Here is a 16,849-nt window from a genome sequence, read left to right as displayed (position 1 = left end):
GTCCCCGCCCCGCCCGCGGCCCCACCCCCGCCCCTTTGACTCGAGTTGGCTTTTTCCAGAGAACTTCCCGGGCTCGGATTGGCCGTGCCGGTCGATGTTCCGCCGTTTGATTGGCCCGCGGCGCCCGCTTTCGCGAGCCTGCCCTTAGGCGGGGGCGGGGCCGGCGGTGGCGCCCGGCGCTAGATTGGTTAGCGGCGCAGAGGGGCGGGCCCGCGCCGCGCGCAGCGCTCCGGCTGAAGCGCCTGAAGCCGCGACCGCCGCCTCAGCCGCCTCAGCCGCGGTCGCCGCCGCCTCGGCCGACTTAGGCTCCGCCGCCGCCTTCTCACCCGCCTCGCCCGCCTCGCCCCGACCCCGCCCCGATCCCGCCCGGGCCTCCCGGCCTCTCCCCGCCGGCCCGCGGGCTCGCCGTCCGGCGCAGGGCAGGTGAGTGAGCGATGGCGGGCGGGGTCGGGGTCGGGCGCCCTTGCGGGTTACGGGGACCGAGTCCCCGACGGAGGCCGAGTGGCGGGGCGACCCCGGGCCGCGGCAAACTTCGCCCGAGCCGGGGCGGGCGGGGGTCCCGGGCTGGGTAGAGCCGTCCCCGACCGCCGCCGGCGCCTGCGGCGGCCCGGGGCAGCGAGGGGACCCGCGCTCCCTCAAGGTGCGGTCGCCAGGCCTGGCCCGCCCGCCTCCGCCCCTTCCCCAAATTCGGAAGTTGCGGCGGGAAGCCGAGAGCGCCTCGGACGTGGGTCAGAAAACGTCTGGACTACTTGAGGCTTCAGTTTCAAAACGGCACAAATTTCACCTCTTGATTGAGAAGAGATCTGGGGAGCACCCCGGAGCGGCCGCGGCGGCTGGAGGGCGGCGGGGCGCGGCGCGGGGACTCCTCCCCCTGGACGGCCGCTGGGAGAGCGCGGCCTCACCCCTCGGTGACCCTACGGAGAGCCGCGCGCGGGCGGTGGGGCGCGCGCAGGTCCCTCTTGTTGGTAGCTGTTTTGTTTTAATTTGGAGGGTGGTTAGAACGTGTTTCTTATTGTCCCCACACGTGTTCTAATTGGAAGTCTTGTTTTGCGAAAGAGTTTGTTTTTTCTTTTTGCCTGGTGGTGTTTTCCAGTATCCCCTCCCCCTACTCTGAAATACTGGCCTAAGAAATTTGAAAGTTAACCAAAAGTCGGGTCCTCAATCTCGTGGCTCGGGGTTGATTATCTTCCACCGTCCTTCAGAGCAGCCTGGATTTGCAGGTCTTGTTAGCCCTCTATGTGAGCCCATAGCACTCTTAGTTGTTGAGTGTTTGTAGAGTTTGAGATTCACCAGAAGGAATCTTGGGCAGCAGGGCCTTGCGGAGAGGCCTTTAGAGATTTGACTGGGTAACTTACAGACTCCCCCCATTTCAAAAATATTTCCCTGGCAGAGGCCCTCACACATTCCTCCGAAATTGAACTCACTTTGAGGGGCACACTGTTGCCCTTTTTCTTTTCTTTGGACTTTCTCAGATGTGGATCCCAAAGGAGTGTGCAAGGGTGCTTCCCTATTTAAGAGAACTAACTCCCAGTCTCTTCATATTCAGGAACAATTCATCATCTTAAAGCATGTCAGAGATACTTATTTTAGCCCCAGAAGGAGTGTTTGTAGAACAGTGGCACTCTGAAGGGATCATTGGCAAGATCTGAAATGACCTGATTGATCCTCACATGAGAGAAGCAGAAATAGTTCTGGTGTTTTCAGACTTGGAGATCCATCAGAAAACATGGGGCCTTAACACACAAGTGCAGTGACCGACTAACTGATGTCTCACTTTCGAGTAGTATTTTTTTTTGCTTGTGTGTAGATGCTGTTGTTTATACAGTGCAAGTTCATTACAAATGTTTTAGAACTTACATAGCTTCACGTATTTTCTTAGTTGATACTCAATATTATAAGGTTTTGAAAAAGTTTTGATGGTAAATGGGGTCTTTATAACTGAAAAAAAATGGACTCTCTAGAATTCAGTGCTTTTTGGCTGGTATTGCCCCAGGTGCTGCTGATTAGCGGTGATATTGGACCTCGAAACATCTCTTTCCAAGATACCTTTATAATACTCAAGGTGGGGGAAAATCCACACAGCTTTGTGGTTACATTTTTAGTTATTTGTGAGAAAAAATTCAACACATGGTTATATATTGTTAGCTGTTTTGAAGAAGCTGTCCTTTACCCTATTGTTCTGAGGGAGGCTGAGAGCATGCTGCATTTATAAATTTGAAAAAGTCTCAATGAGCTTCTTGAACCAACCTAGCCATTCAAATTTGGATTCTGTGTATCAGTTTTGATTATTTCAGTTCCTGTGTCAATGGCAGAATCATTTCTGTTTTTACAAAAGTCTCAGGGCTTTATTGTAAAGGTGATCACTGAAGCAGATTTTAGTAGATGTAAGTTGTGTATCCTCTCAGTGAAGAAGGCTGTGCTTTGGGCCATAACCAAGGACAGTACTTGCTCATGTATTGGAATTGCCCCAACTTAAACATTAGAATAAATGCTGTAGATTTTGGGGCAGCTCTGATGTCTTAGCTCTCATCTCTGGTGGCAGTGACTCTCACAGGCAAGGCGTCATGGGCCCGCTGTCCATGGTGCTGAATCCGTGTCACCTGTTTCGCTGTGTGTGGGGCTGTGCGTGTGTGTGGGTGTGTTTTGCGTGGGGCGGGGGGCTCAAACTTCCTTTCCAGCGTACTTTGAAATTAATTTCAGGATTCATATGATTAAATAAAATTTGATCAGGGAAATTCTGTTGAATGGGGGCATGTCTTCAAAACACTTAAGCCATTTTATTCTTCTTTTTAAGGAGGATAGTTATGCTACAGCATTCCGTTTCCTTTGCTTAGTCTTCACCGTCTCTCTAGGTGGGAGTTTTGTTGCTTGAGTGTGGGCATCAAGTAACAAATCACTGACATTAAATGAAACCCTGTTTTCTTAACAACCATTCTTTTAAGAAAGTACTAGTTTGTTTTAGTCTGTTTTGTTTTGCTTATAACAGAATACCTGAAACTAGGTAATTTACAAAGAAAAGGAATTTATTTCTTATAGTCATGGAGGCTGAGAAGTCTAAGGTCCAGGGGCCAAAGCCACTAGCTCCATCTCACATGACAACCCACTAATCCATTAACCCTTGAATGGATTAATCCATTTTATGAGGGCAGAGCCCTCTTGATCCAATCACCTCTTAAAGGCCTCACCTCTCAATACTGCTGCATTGAGGATTATGTTTCAGCATAAGTTTTGGAGGGGATATTCCAGCCATAGCACCTTTATTACAATACAGACAATACATCTGTAGGCATATCTTTATGTAGGGGCAACTTGTTCCCAAAAGGGTTGACTGTAGCATGTTTTGCATTCTCCAGCATGTTGGTTCTCAGCCTTTCCTGATGAAGGGATCTGTTTAGGTGTTGGGCTAGTGAGTGGTTGTCAGGCATTCCTGTTGTGTTAGACCCATATCTACTCTCTTTTCTCTAATGTTGAGGACATTTTTGTAAATCATTTTACATGAGTCTTTTCTTTCTCTTGAAGTTAATTTTGTCAGTTACTTTAGAATTGCCCCACAGGTTAGCAGTAAAAAAAAAAATGATAGATATCACTTGTGGTACAGAGATTGTTGCACATGGTAGTAAATTGTATATCAAGCTAAGCAGTGGATTGTTGAGGTGCTTTTTGTTACAATCATCTGAACTAATGCTTTGGCCCCATTTGTTGTACACTTAACCCAGGTTAGTTTTTGACATCTCTTTTGTTGACAGAAACTCAGGAAAACTTCCTTCTGCCTCATCCAAGCTTCAGAAATACTCCCTGATTGCCTACTCTTTGCCATTTCCTATGCTATGACCTGGGAACCCATGGGGGAATGAGACAGAGTTCTTATTGAAGGGCTCACCAGTTCAGATTGAGGAAGGAACATGTAAACATATAATTACAGGGGGCCATAGTCAGTGCTGCAGTTGGGATACATAGAAAGCCAGGCAAATGTGTTGAGGGGCGATTCATTTGGGCCGAGAATCAGGGAAAGCTTTAGAGAGGAGGTGGTCTTTGGGCTGGGCCCTAGGGCATGAGTTATAATTGGGCGTGGATTGGGTATACATTTATTAGAAAAAGATTGGAAGGTTGGAATAACCGGAGTACAGAGTGCGTAGTGGTGTGGAGGCTGGAGGTACGGAAGCATAGTAAAGGAGTTGGGACCCTGCTGGAAGTGTTAGGGGCATTGTGAAATGGTTGGAACTCTGTTGGAGATGGAGGGGGGTGAAAGTGGAGGAGGAGTTGCATGGTAGGTAGAATAATGGCTCACAAAGCTGTCCACATCCTAAACTCAGGACTATGTTATGTTACATGGCAGGGGAGTTAAGGCAGCAGATGGAATGAGGTTGCTAATCAGCTGATTTTAAAATAGGGAGATTATCCTGGATTATCTGGGTGGGCTCTGAGTAATCACAAGGGTTCTTAAAAGTGGAAGAGAGAGGCAGAATAGTCAGTGTCAGAGTGATGTGAAGTGAGAAAGACTCTAACTGCCATTGCTGGCTTTGAGGATGGAAGTGTGCACTAGTCAAGGAATGTGGGAAGCCTTTGGAAAAGGCAAGAAAAGGGATTCTCTCCCCTAGAGACTTGGGAAAGGAATGCAGTCCTAGATTTCTAGCCCAGTGAGACCCTTGTCTGACTTGTGACCTCCAGAACTGTAAGGTAAATGTTTGTTGTATTAAAACACTAAGTGTCTGGAAGTTTGTTCCAACAGCAGTAAGAAACTGATACAAGCTTGGGCTCTTCATTTGGCAGTCTTAGCTGACAAAATTAAGGAGGAAATAACATGATTAGATTGGTTTTAGAAGATAAAATGATGGAGCTGCCACTTGGGGAGAATTCACTCCAGAGAAGCATAGTTCTATTCTCTATTTCACCTCCTAGGCAAGACTGGCATCTGATATTGTCTTATTTGGCCCAGATCCCACTTACAGTCTCTCTGAGCAGCTTCCACAGCCTCTACCCTTCCCAATTGCCATGTCCCACTGGGTCATCTTTCCTCTGTGTTGGACACGTGGGAAAGAGTAGACCAGGTATATACTTACCACTGAGATTGTGTTGTCACAGGCTAGGCCCAATTCCAACCTCATAGTTGTTGTCAGATTACTTTCCGGAGGTTAGTTTCTTTACATCCTCACTAATCCTTTGTATCTTCAGATGTTTTAATTGTTGTCAATTGAGTAAATATTAAATATCTTACTGTTTTAATTAGCATTTCCTTGGCTAGTGAGTTTGAGGATTTTCCACCCATACTTTGGCTACTTGAACTTCCTCTAAAAATTGTATTCTTATATTGTTTATCCATTTATTGTCTGGATTATCCTTTCTATAGCTTTTTAGAAGTTCTTTTACATATTCTAGATTATATTTGTATCCTGTTCTTTATCCTTTTAAATATGCTGTTTTGATGAACAGATGTTCAGTTTTAATGTAGTCAGATTTATCAATCTTTTCCTTATGGTTTATGGTGATTAAGTCTGATTTAAGAAATCTTGTGTTACTCCAAGGTCATTGTATTAGTCCATTTTCATGCTGCTGATAAAGACATATCCGAGACTGGGCAATTTACAAAAGAAAGAGATTTGATGAACTTACAGTTCCACGTGGCTGGGGAGGCCTCACAATGATGGTGGAAGGTGATGATGATGAAAGGTACATCTCACATGGCAGCAGGCAAGAGAAGAGAGAGCTTGTGCAGGGAAACTCCCCTTTTTAAAACCATTAGATCTCGTGAGACTTACTTGCTATCACAAGAACAGCATGGGAAAGACCTGCCCCCATGATTCAATTACCTGCTTATTGGGTCCCTCCCATAACACATGGGAATTAAAGATGAAATTTGGGTGGGAACACAGCTAAACTATATCAGTCATAATAGATCCTCCTTTTTAAAAAATATTTAAATATTTGCTTTTTATAGTCTACTTGGAACTTATTTTTGTGTGGGGTATGAGCTAGAGATCCAATTTTAATTTTTTTCCAAATTGATAACCAATTGTATCAGCATTGTTTATTGAGTACAGTCCTTTCCCCAGTGATCTGCAGTGGTACCTTTGAAACACATCAGATTTCACAAATGCGTGGATCAGTTTCTGGTTTCTTTATGTACCTAATGATAACTTAATTTCTTTCTCCCTAATTCTTAAATCTTTTATTGAGCTTTTTTTTTTTTTTTTTTTTGTCTTTTTTCCTTTGCTTGGACCACTAGAGAAAGTTGCATGGAGATTGTGGTAAGATTATCCTTATATTGTTTTTCATTTAAAAGAAATGCTGTGAAAGACTTAATTGTGAACTTTGTTATTTTTTTTTTTCTTGGTAGATTCCTTTATTAGGTTAAGGATGATCACATTTACTAGTAGTTTAATAAAAGCTTTTTAAAAAAATCATGAATAGATTTTGATTTTTCTCAAATGGCTTTCTATACAGTGTACTTATTTAGATAATTTTATGCTTTTCTTAAAACTTGTGATTGAGATGAAATATTTTATTCTTTTAATTTAAGTCATCATTGATTTCCTGGGAGAAACTGTGATGTACTACATTAAAAAATATTATCAGGCCAGGTGTGGTGGCTCACACTTGTAATCCCAACACTGAGAGGCTGAGGCTGGAGGATCATTTGAGCCCAGGAGTTCAAAACCAGACTGGGAAATATAGTGAGACCCCATTTTTACAAAAACAAACAAACAAACAAAAACCAAAGAAAAAAAATTGGCTGGGCATGGTGGCATGCATCTGTAGTCCCAGCTACTTGGGTACTTGGGGGACTGAGGTTGAAGGATCACTTGAGACTGGGAGGTTGAAGCTGCAATGAACTGTGATCATGCCTCTGTACTCCAGCCTAAATTATTGGACCCAATGTGCAAATATTTCATTTAGGATTTTGGCATATATATTCATAAGAGGTATTGACCAGTGATAATCTTTTCTTGTATTGCCCTTATTCAGATTTGGTATCAACATGATACTTCATCATCTTTGTAATAGTTTCTTTCTGGGGACAGGGACTCTCTCTGTCGCCCAGGCTGGAGTTCAGTGGTGCTATCATATCCTACTGCAGCCTTGAACTCCTGGGCTCCAGTGATCTTCTTGCCTTAGCCTCTTGATTAGCTGGGATTATAGGCACAAACCACCATGCTCAGATAATTTTTAAATTTTCTTTTTGTAGAATAAGGGTCTTGCTATGTTGCCTAGGCTGGTCTTGAACTCCTGGGCTCAAGAAATTCTCCCACCTTGGCCTCCCAAATGTAATAGTTTTGGAAAGGGAGGAATTTTTGTTTCCTGGAAATTTGGCAAAATCGATTCTTAGATGGTCTGGATCTGGACCTTTTTAAACATGGAGCCACTTGCAGTAGCAATTAATCACTTTGGAAGGGTCGCTAGTCCATTCTGCTCACATTTCATTGGCCAGAAGGAGTCATTCTGGCCGTACCTAATTTTAGATGGCGCAGGGTGGTAGAATCTGCCTCATCCTGGAAGCTGGGGGCACTCAGTCCAATAGCACAAGGAAACAAATTTTGTCAATAATCTTGAGTGAGCATGGAAGCAGATTCTTCCTCAGTCAAGCCTTCAGGTGAGAACACAGCCTGGCTAACACTTTGAATGCAGCCTTGTGAGACCCTAAGCAGCGGACCCAGTTAAGCCTGCTTAAATTCCTGACTCACAGAAACTGTGAGATATTAAACACATATTGGTTTAAGGTGTTAAATTTGTGATAGTTTGTTATGTGGCAATAGAAAACTGATGTATTGATTTCTACTGACCTCCCCTTAGAAGTGGATTTGGGTTGATGAAGGGTGTTTGACTCTATTTAAGGTAATCAGCTTATTATTTATTTTCTTTTATATGATGTTTTTTCTGTTTATAAAAGTAATACAAATATTTTGTGTAGAAAAATTGGAACAAACAGAAAAGTATAAAGTAGAAGATCAACATTATCTGTAATCTTACCACAAAAGGATATTCAGTGTTTTTTCCTACTTATATTTTTGTATGATATGCATGTCCTAAAGTTGGGATTCATTCTGAAGTATGTTTTTTGAAGCAGTATTTTTCCTTTTACTAGATCATGAGCATTTCCTTGTCTCATAATGTGTTCTTCCAAAATATGATTTCAAATGGCTGCATACTATTCCGAAGTGTCCCAGTTTATTGAACCATTTCCCTATAGCTAGACATTTATGTTGCTTTAAAATACTCATCATTAATAAATAATGCTTTGAAAAATATCCTATACAAAAATCATTGTGCGTATCACTGATTAATTCTAAATTTTTACTAAAGGTAGAACTATTAGCTCAAAGGTAGTAAATGTTTTTAAGTCTTTTTGTGCTTAACCATCTATCTTCCAACATTTCTAAAAAATAATATAAAAGTTAGACATCTGCTTCTGTAACTCACCAGGTTGGGATAGGACAGAACTATTGATTTTTGAGCATCTAGGTTCCTGTTTTCTTAACCCTGTTTGCAGAGTGGTTTTAAATTATTCATTAAAGTGCAATATGGATTCTATTTATAGACGCATTTGTGTATGAGATCGCTCCCTTAATGTTTGGGGAAAAGCCTACAAATTGCTATTATCACATTCCTATCTTTGTAAATCTTTTTCTACTCCTATTCACCCTTTCTTTGTTCTCAGTCAACCCAGTAGAGACACTGAGACAAATAAGGCCTTGTATCCTTATATTACTCAGATAAAATGGCTATTCTGAGCCAGCCCTTGTTCTTTTCTTCTTGACATTTATTAACTAGTGGATCTCAAAAAGATGAGCCATCAGAATATTAATGATTAATTCAAAAATATTTTTCCTGGTCTCTAAAGTAATGGATGTTTGTATAGAAAATTTCTAAAGGAAAGATTAGCATAAAAAGCAGAATAACAATAAAAAAAAAAAAATATATATATATATATTTTGAGATGGAGTCTTGCTCTGTTGCCCAGGTTGGAGTGCAGTGGCATGATCTCGGCTCACTGCAACCTCCTCCTTCTGGGTTCAAGCAGTTCTCCCTGTCTCATGCTCCAGAGTAGCTGGGGTTACAGGCATGTGCCACCATGCCTGACTAATTTTTGTATTTTTTAGTAGAGATGGGGTTTCACCATGTTGGCCAGGCTGGTCTCAAACTCCTGACCTCAGGTGATCCACCCGCCTCCCAAAGTGCTGGGATTATAGGCGTGAGCCACCACACCCGCCCTGATGACTAATATTTTGTTTGGAGTTTTTGCATTTGTGCCTGTGAGTGAAATTGGCTCATAATTTTCCTTTATTATAGCTGTTCTCTTTCTAATCTGAGATGAATACTTAATTTATTAATTTGCAGCTTTTTCTTTTTTTCTAATATGTGTGTTTAAAGTGATATATTTTCTTGTAAACAGTGCCTTAACTACATCATACAAAGTTAGATTTAAGGCATTTTCATTATTGTTATACTTTCTAATTTCCATTATGGTTTTTTCTTTGATTCCTAGGTAATTTAGAAGAACATTTAAACATTTCTAAACATATGCATATTTTCTTGTTTTATTATTCTTCAGGACCATTATATTGCCCAAAGATCTTGCTTTCTATGATTTTAATCCTTTGAAATTTGCTGGTTTGCCTTATAGCCCAGAATATGGTATGTAAGTTTTCTCAGATATTCCTATATGCCTGGAAATAATTGGGTTCAATGTACTATACTACATATTTTGTTTAGCTGAGTCGGTAAGCATATTATATCTGCTTTCTTACTAGTTTTTTTTGGTTGTTGTATTCATCACTGAGATAATTACACAATTTCATTATGATTATGGATTTGTCTGATTTTTCCTTCCAGTTCTGTCAGTTTTTATTTACAAATTTTTGAGACTGTGTTGTCAGGGCCACACAGATTTAAAACTGTTAGGTCTTCCTGATGAATGGAGACTTTAATTATTATGACTGTTTCTCTTTGTATCTAGTAATGAATATTTGACTTTATGATATGGTATGTCTGATGTTAATATTAACATACCTGTGCTAGATGTTTTAGGCTCATATTTACATGATATCTTTGTTTTTTATGTTATTCTCGACCTTACTATAGTTTTATGCTTTAGGTATGTCTCTTGCAAAGAGTATAGTTAGATTTTTTTTTTTTTTTTGAGATGGTGTCTTGCTCTGTCGCCCAGGCTGAAGTGCAGCGGTGCAGTCTCGGCTCCCTGCAAGCTCCGCCTCCCAGGGTCATGCCATTGTCCTGCCTCAGCCTCCCGAGTAGCTGGGACTGAGGTGCCCACCACCATGCCTGGCTAATTTTTTTTGTATTTTTTGGTAGAGACGGGGTTTCACCGTGTTAACCAGGATGGTCTCGATCTCCTGACCTCGTGATCCGCCCACCTTGGCCTCCCAAAGTGCTGGGATTACAGGCGTGAGCCACTGCGCCTGGCCGATATATATATTTTTTTTCATTCAGTCTGACAGTCTGTACCTTTTAATTGGAACAGTTCATTTACATTAAATGTAATTACTGATGTATTTGGGTTTAAATTCATCATCCTATTATGTATTTCTCTTGTTCTACATTTTCTATGTTTATTTTTCTCTCTTTTTCTTGCATTATTTGAATCTGATTATGTGATTTTTTGAAAAAATCATTCCATTTTTCCACCTTCTCCAGTAGATTGGAAATTATGTCCTATTTTTCGTTCTTTTAGAGGTTATTGTGTAAATTGTTACTAACTTATCCAGATAATGTAGTTATACCTTTATCTTTCTCCTAGACAAATCATAGTTTCTTAGAAGACTTGAACTCTATGAGCCCCCCTCCAGTTTCATATGTGCTTATTATTGTGCACTTTAATTCTATATATTCTTTTTAAATTCAGTGAAATAAATTAATATTAGCAGTATTATATTAACAATATTGGTATTAATAGTATTATTACTGGTAACATTAACAGTATTGTATTAACAGTAATATTAACAGTTAGTGTTCTTTTAGATTTATTCAGATACTTGTCTTTGCTCTTCATTGCTCTCTGGCATTTCTGACTTATTCTGGGATGGTTTCATTTCTGCCCAAAGGGCCCTCTTTAGAAATTCCTTTATTGTAGGTCAGCTGATGTAGACACTGCATATATATATATATATAGAGAGAGAGAGAGAGAGAGAGTTTTTTTTTTGTTTTGAGACTCGCTCTGTTGCCAGGCTGGAGTGCAGTGACGCGATCTTGGCTCACTGCAACCTCCGCCTCCTGGGTTCAAGTGATTCTCCTGCCTCAGCCTCCCTAGTAGCTGGGACTACAGATGCACACCACCACACCCAGCTAATTTTTGTATTTTTGGTAGAGACAGGATTTCACCATGTTGGCCAGGATGGTCTCTATCTCTTGACCTTGTGATCTGCCCACCTTGGCTTCCCAGAGTGCTGGGATTACAGGAGTGAGCCACTGCGCCTGGCCAACATTATGTATTTTTTAATCTAAAAATATTTTTATTTCATCTTTTAACATATTCTTTCAACTTACTTAAACATTTTGTGGGATATAATTCACACACCATAAAATTCACCCTTTTAAAGTTTACAGTTGAGTGTTTTTTTGGTGAATTTTCAAGGTCATGCAACTATCATCACTACATAATTCTAGAACCTTTTCTTCACTTCAAAAAGAAACCTCATACACAGTAACTACCTGTTTCTCCCTCCCCAAAGGCCCTGGCAACTGTTAATTTAGTTTTCATCTCTAAGAATTTGCCCATTATGAACATTTCATATGAGTGGAATTATATAGGATGTGGCCTTTTGTATCTGGCTTCTTTCATTTTGCATAACATTTTCAAGCTTTATCCATGTTGTAGTATGTATCAGTATTTCATTCCTTTTTATGGCTAATATTCAGTTGTATAGATATATGGCATTTTGTTTATCCATTCATCAGTAGATAGACATTTTGGTTGTTTTTTGGCTGTTGTGAACAACATGCTATGAAAAGTCGTACGTGTTTTCATATGAATATATGTTTTCACCTGTCTTGGGTTTACACTAGAAGTAGAATTGCTGAGTCATACAGTAACTCTGTTTAAATTTTTGAGTAACTGCCAAATTGTTTCCCAAAGATGTTGCAGCATCTTCGGAAAACAATTTGGCAATGTAAAATTCCAAACAATTTGGAATGTAAAATGCTGCACCATTTTATATTCCCATCAGCAATTTATAAGGGTTCCAATTTCTGCACATTCTCTCAAACACTTGTTATTTTTCAGTTTTTTGACTATAGCCATGTAGTGGATGGGAAGTAGTAGATATTGTGGTATTAGCATTTCTGTAGTGACTGATGATATTCAACCCTTTTCATGTACTGCTTATTGGCCATTTTTGTTTTTTCTTTGGAGAAATGGCTATTTAAATCCTTTGCACAAGACTTCATGACTAAAACACCAAAAGCAATGGCAACAGAAGCCAAAATTAACAATTGGGATCTAATTAAACTAAAGAGCTTCTGCACAGCAAAAGAAACTATCATCAGAGTGAACAGGCAACCTACAGAATTGGAGAACGTTTTTACAATCTATCCATCTGACAAAGGTCCAATATCCAGAGTCTACAAAGAACTTAAACAAATTTACAAGAAAAAAAAACAACACAAGTCCATCAAAAAGGGGCGAGGGATATGAACAGAAGAAGACATTTATGCAGCCAACAAACATGAAAAAAAGCTCATCATCACTGGTCATTAGAGAAATGCAAATGAAAACCACAATGAGATACCATCTCACACCGGTTTGAATGGTAGTCATTAAAAAGTCAGGAAACAACAGATGCTGGAAAGGATGTGGAGAAATAGGAATGCTTTTACACTTTTGGTGGGAGTATAAATTAGTTCAACCATTGTGGAAGACAGTGTGGCAATTTCTTAAGGATCTAGAATCAGAAATACCATTTGACCCAGGAATCCCATTACTGGGTATATACCCAAAGGATTATAAATCATTCTACTATAAAGACATGTGCATACATGTATTTATTACAGCATTGTTCGTGATAGCAAAGACTTGGAACCAACCCAAATGCCCATCAGTGATAGACTGGATAAAGAAAATGTGGCACATATATACCATGGAATACTATGCAGCTGTAAAAAAAGATGAGTTCATGTCCTTTGCAGGGACACGGATGAAGCTGGAAACCATCATTCTCAGCAAACTAACACAAGAACAGAAAACCGAACACTGCATGTTCTCACTCATAAGTGGGAGTTGAACAATGAGAACACATGGACACAGGGAGGAGAACATCACACACCAGGGCCTGTCAGTGGTGGGGGCCTAGGAGAAGGATAGCATTAGGAGAACTAATGTAGATGACATGTTGATGGGTACTGCAAACCACCCTGGCACTTGTATACCTATGTAACAAATCTGCACATTCTGTACATGTATTCCAGAACTTAAAGTATAATAAATTTTAAAAAAGCTGAAAACAAAAACAAAAATAAATCCTTTGCCCATTTAAAAACTGGATTGTCTTTTTATCGCTGAGTTGTAAGTGTTCTTTATATATTCTGTATATTAGTCCCTTATCAAGTATATGATTTGCAAATATTTCCCCTTGAACTGTGAGTAGTCTTTTCATTTCTTTTCTTTCTTTTCTTTTTGAGACAGAGTTTTACTCTGTCACCTAGGCTAGAGTACAGTGGCGTGACCTCGGCTCACTGCGAGCTCCGCCTCCCAGGTTCATGCTGTTCTCCTGCCTCAGCCTCCCGAGTAGCTGGGACTATAGGTGCCCGCCACTGTGCCCGGCTAATTTTTTGTATTTTTAGTAGAGACAGGGTTTCACCGTGTTAGCCAGGATGGTCTCGATCTCCTGACCTCGTGATCCACCCGCCTCAGTCTCCCAAAGTGCTGGGATTTACAGGTGTGAGCCACCGCACCCGGCCTCATTTTCTTGATAGTATCCTTTGATGCACAAATGATTTTTATTTTGATAATACCACATTTATCTATTTTTTTTCTTTTGTTGCTTATGCTTTGCCATATTTAAGACATTGCCTAATCCTAGGTCACACAGATTTATACCTCTGTTTTATTCTACATCTGTTTTATAGTTTTAGCTCTGAAATTTAGGTCTTTGGTGCATTTTGAGTTAATTTTTATCTGTGGTATGAAGGAGGAGTTTAACTTCGTTCTTCTGCCTGTGGCTGTCTAGTCCTGGTACCATTCGTTCAAAAGACTACCTATTGAATGGCCTTAGCACTTTTGTCAAAAATCAATTGACCATAAAATATGGGCTTATTTCTGAACTCTCCACTCTATTCCATGGACCTATATGTCTGTCTCTATGCCAGCAGCACACAGTCTTGATTATTGTAGCTTTGTAGTAAGTTTTAAGATTGGGAAGTGTGAGTCCTTCAACTTTGTTCTTTTTATTTATTTTGGTTATTCCTGGTCCCTTGCATTTCCATATAATTTTTAGGTTTGGTTTGTCACTTTCTGGAAAAAAAAAAGGCAGGTAGAATTTTGATGGGGATTAATTGAATGTGTAGATAATTTGAGGAGTATTGTCAGGTTAACTATTAAGTTTTCCAATCCATGAGCATAGGACTTAGTAGCTATAATAGTTTTTTAGTGGATTCCTGAGGATTTTCTCTATGTAAAAATGTATCATCTGCAGATATATATGCTTTTAATTCTTTGTTTCTAATCTGCATGCCTTTAAAAAATTTTTCTCGTGTAATTGCCCTGGTTATAACCTTTAACACAGTGTTTAATTGTTGTGGCAAGGGTGGACATCATTGTTTGTTCCTCATCTTATGGGGAAGCTTTTAGCCTGTCACCAGTAAGTATAGTTAGCTGTGAATTTTTATAGATGCACTTAATTGGGTTGAGGAATTTCCCTTCTATTCCTATTTTGTTGAGTGTTATTATCATGAAAGGGTGTTGAATGTTGACAGATGCTTTTCCTGCATCTATACTATGTTATTTTTGTCGTTTATTATATTAATGTCATGTATTACATTGATTCAGTTTTATATGTTGAGCCAACTCTGAATTTCTTAGATAAATCCCACTTGTCATGGCGTATAATCCTTTTTTATATATTGGTGGATTTGGTTTTGCCAGTGTTTTGTTGAGGAGTTTTTGAGATGGAGTCTCCCTCTGTCACCCGGGCTGGAGTGCAGAGGTGTGATCTCAGCTCACTGCAGCCTCTTGCCTCCTAGGTTCAAGCAATTCTCCTGCCTCAGTCTCCCAAGTAGGTGGGATGACAGCTGCGTGCCTCCATGCCCGGCTAATTTTTGAATTTTTAGTTGAGATGGGGTCTTACCATGTTGGCCAGGCTGGTCTCGAACTCCTGACCTCAAGTGATCCACCTGCCCCGGCCTCCCAAAATGCTGGGATTACAGACATGAGCCGCCACATCCGGCCTTGTTAAGGATTTTTATGTTTGTATTCTTAAGGCGTGTTAATCTGTAGTTTTCTTGTGATCTCTTTGTCTGGTTTTGGTGTTAGGGTAATACTGGCCTTATAGAATGAGTTGGGAAGTGTCTGTTTCTCCTTGTGAAGGATTGGTGTTCATTCTTCTTTAAATGTTTGGTAGAATTTAATAGTGAAGCCATCTGTTTCTAAATTTTTCCTTGTGGGAAATTTTAAAAATACTGAATATCTTTACTTGTTTTAGGTTTTTTTCAGATGTACTATTTTTTGGGTTAGTTTTGATAGTTTCTGTCTTTCTAGGAATTTGTGAATTTCACCTATTGGCCAACAGTTGTTCGTAATATTTCTTTATAGTCCTTTTATTTCTGTAAGGTTGGTAATTTTTTTTCTGATTTTAGCAAATTGACTTCCCTCTTTTTTTCTTGGTCATTGTAGATAAAAGTTTGTCAATTTCGGTGGTCTTTAAAAAAAGAAAAAGCAACTTTGGTTTCATTGTTGTTTTTCTATTTTCTATTTCTTTTTTTTTTTTTTTTTTTTTGAGACGGAGTCTCACGGTGTTGCCCCGGCTGGAGTGCAGTGGCGCGATCTCGGCTCACTGCAAGCTCCGCCTCCCGGGTTCCCGCCATTCTCCTGCCTCAGCCTCCCGAGTAGCTGGGACTACAGGCGCCCGCCACCGCGCCCGGCTAATTTTTTTGTATTTTTAGTAGAGACGGGGTTTCACTGTGGTCTCGATCTCCTGACCTTGTGATCCGCCCGCCTCGGCCTCCCAAAGTGCTGGGATTACAGGCTTGAGCCACCGCGCCCGGCCTCTATTTTCTATTTCATTTTTGCTCGAATATTTGTTTTTTTCTTCCGCTTGTAAAGGTTTAGTTGGCTCTTTTTCTTATTTCTTTTTTTTTTTTTTTTTTTTTTGAGACGGAGTCTCGCTCTGGCACCCAGGCTGGAGTGCAGTGGCCGGATCTCAGCTCACTGCAAGCTCCGCCTCCCGGGTTCACGCCATTCTCCTGCCTCAGCCTCCCGAGTAGCTGGGACTACAGGCGCCCGCCACCTCGCCCGGCTAGTTTTTTTTTTGTATTTTTTAGTAGAGACGGGGTTTCACCGTGTCAGCCAGGATGGTCTCGATCTCCTGACCTCGTGATCCGCCCGTCTCGGCCTCCCAAAGTGCTGGGATTACAGGCTTGAGCCACCGCGCCCGGCCTTTTTTTCTTATTTCTTAAGGTAGAACGTTAGGTTATTGATTTGAGATATTTCTCTTTTAATATAGGTGTTTACAGCTATAATTTTGTAAGAACTGCTTTCACTGCCTTTCATAAGTTTTGATATGTTGTGCTTTCTTTTACTTTACTTTTTTTTTTTTTTTTTTGTGAGACAGGGCCTTGGTCTGTCATGCAGGCTAAAGTGCACTGGTGCCATCACAACTCACTGCAGCCTCAACTTTGAGTCTCCTGA

General features: G+C 40.6%; 1 protein-coding gene across 14 annotated transcripts in view; it reads left to right on the top strand.

Annotated features, from left to right (window-relative positions):
- Positions 1-226: 226 nt before the first annotated feature.
- PCBP3 (poly(rC) binding protein 3) overlaps positions 227-16,849 on the top strand; it is a 284,015-nt gene continuing 267,392 nt past the window's right edge. For 9 of the 14 annotated variants that reach the window (XR_012431869.1, XR_012431868.1, XM_045389452.3 and 6 more), the window contains exon 1: positions 227-423. The gene's annotated coding sequence lies outside the window, so the exon portion shown is untranslated. Of the gene's footprint in view, positions 424-6,223; positions 6,246-16,849 lie in introns of all 14 variants that reach the window. The other 5 variants (XM_065541254.2, XM_045389439.3, XM_045389442.3 and 2 more) reach the window with 1 other exon arrangement.

The sequence above is a fragment of the Macaca fascicularis genome, chromosome 3, assembly GCF_037993035.2.
Source record: "Macaca fascicularis isolate 582-1 chromosome 3, T2T-MFA8v1.1".
NCBI lineage: Eukaryota > Metazoa > Chordata > Mammalia > Primates > Cercopithecidae > Macaca > Macaca fascicularis.
The sequence above is the reverse complement of the archived record's forward strand: the minus strand, read 5'-3'. Positions and strand labels throughout refer to the sequence as shown.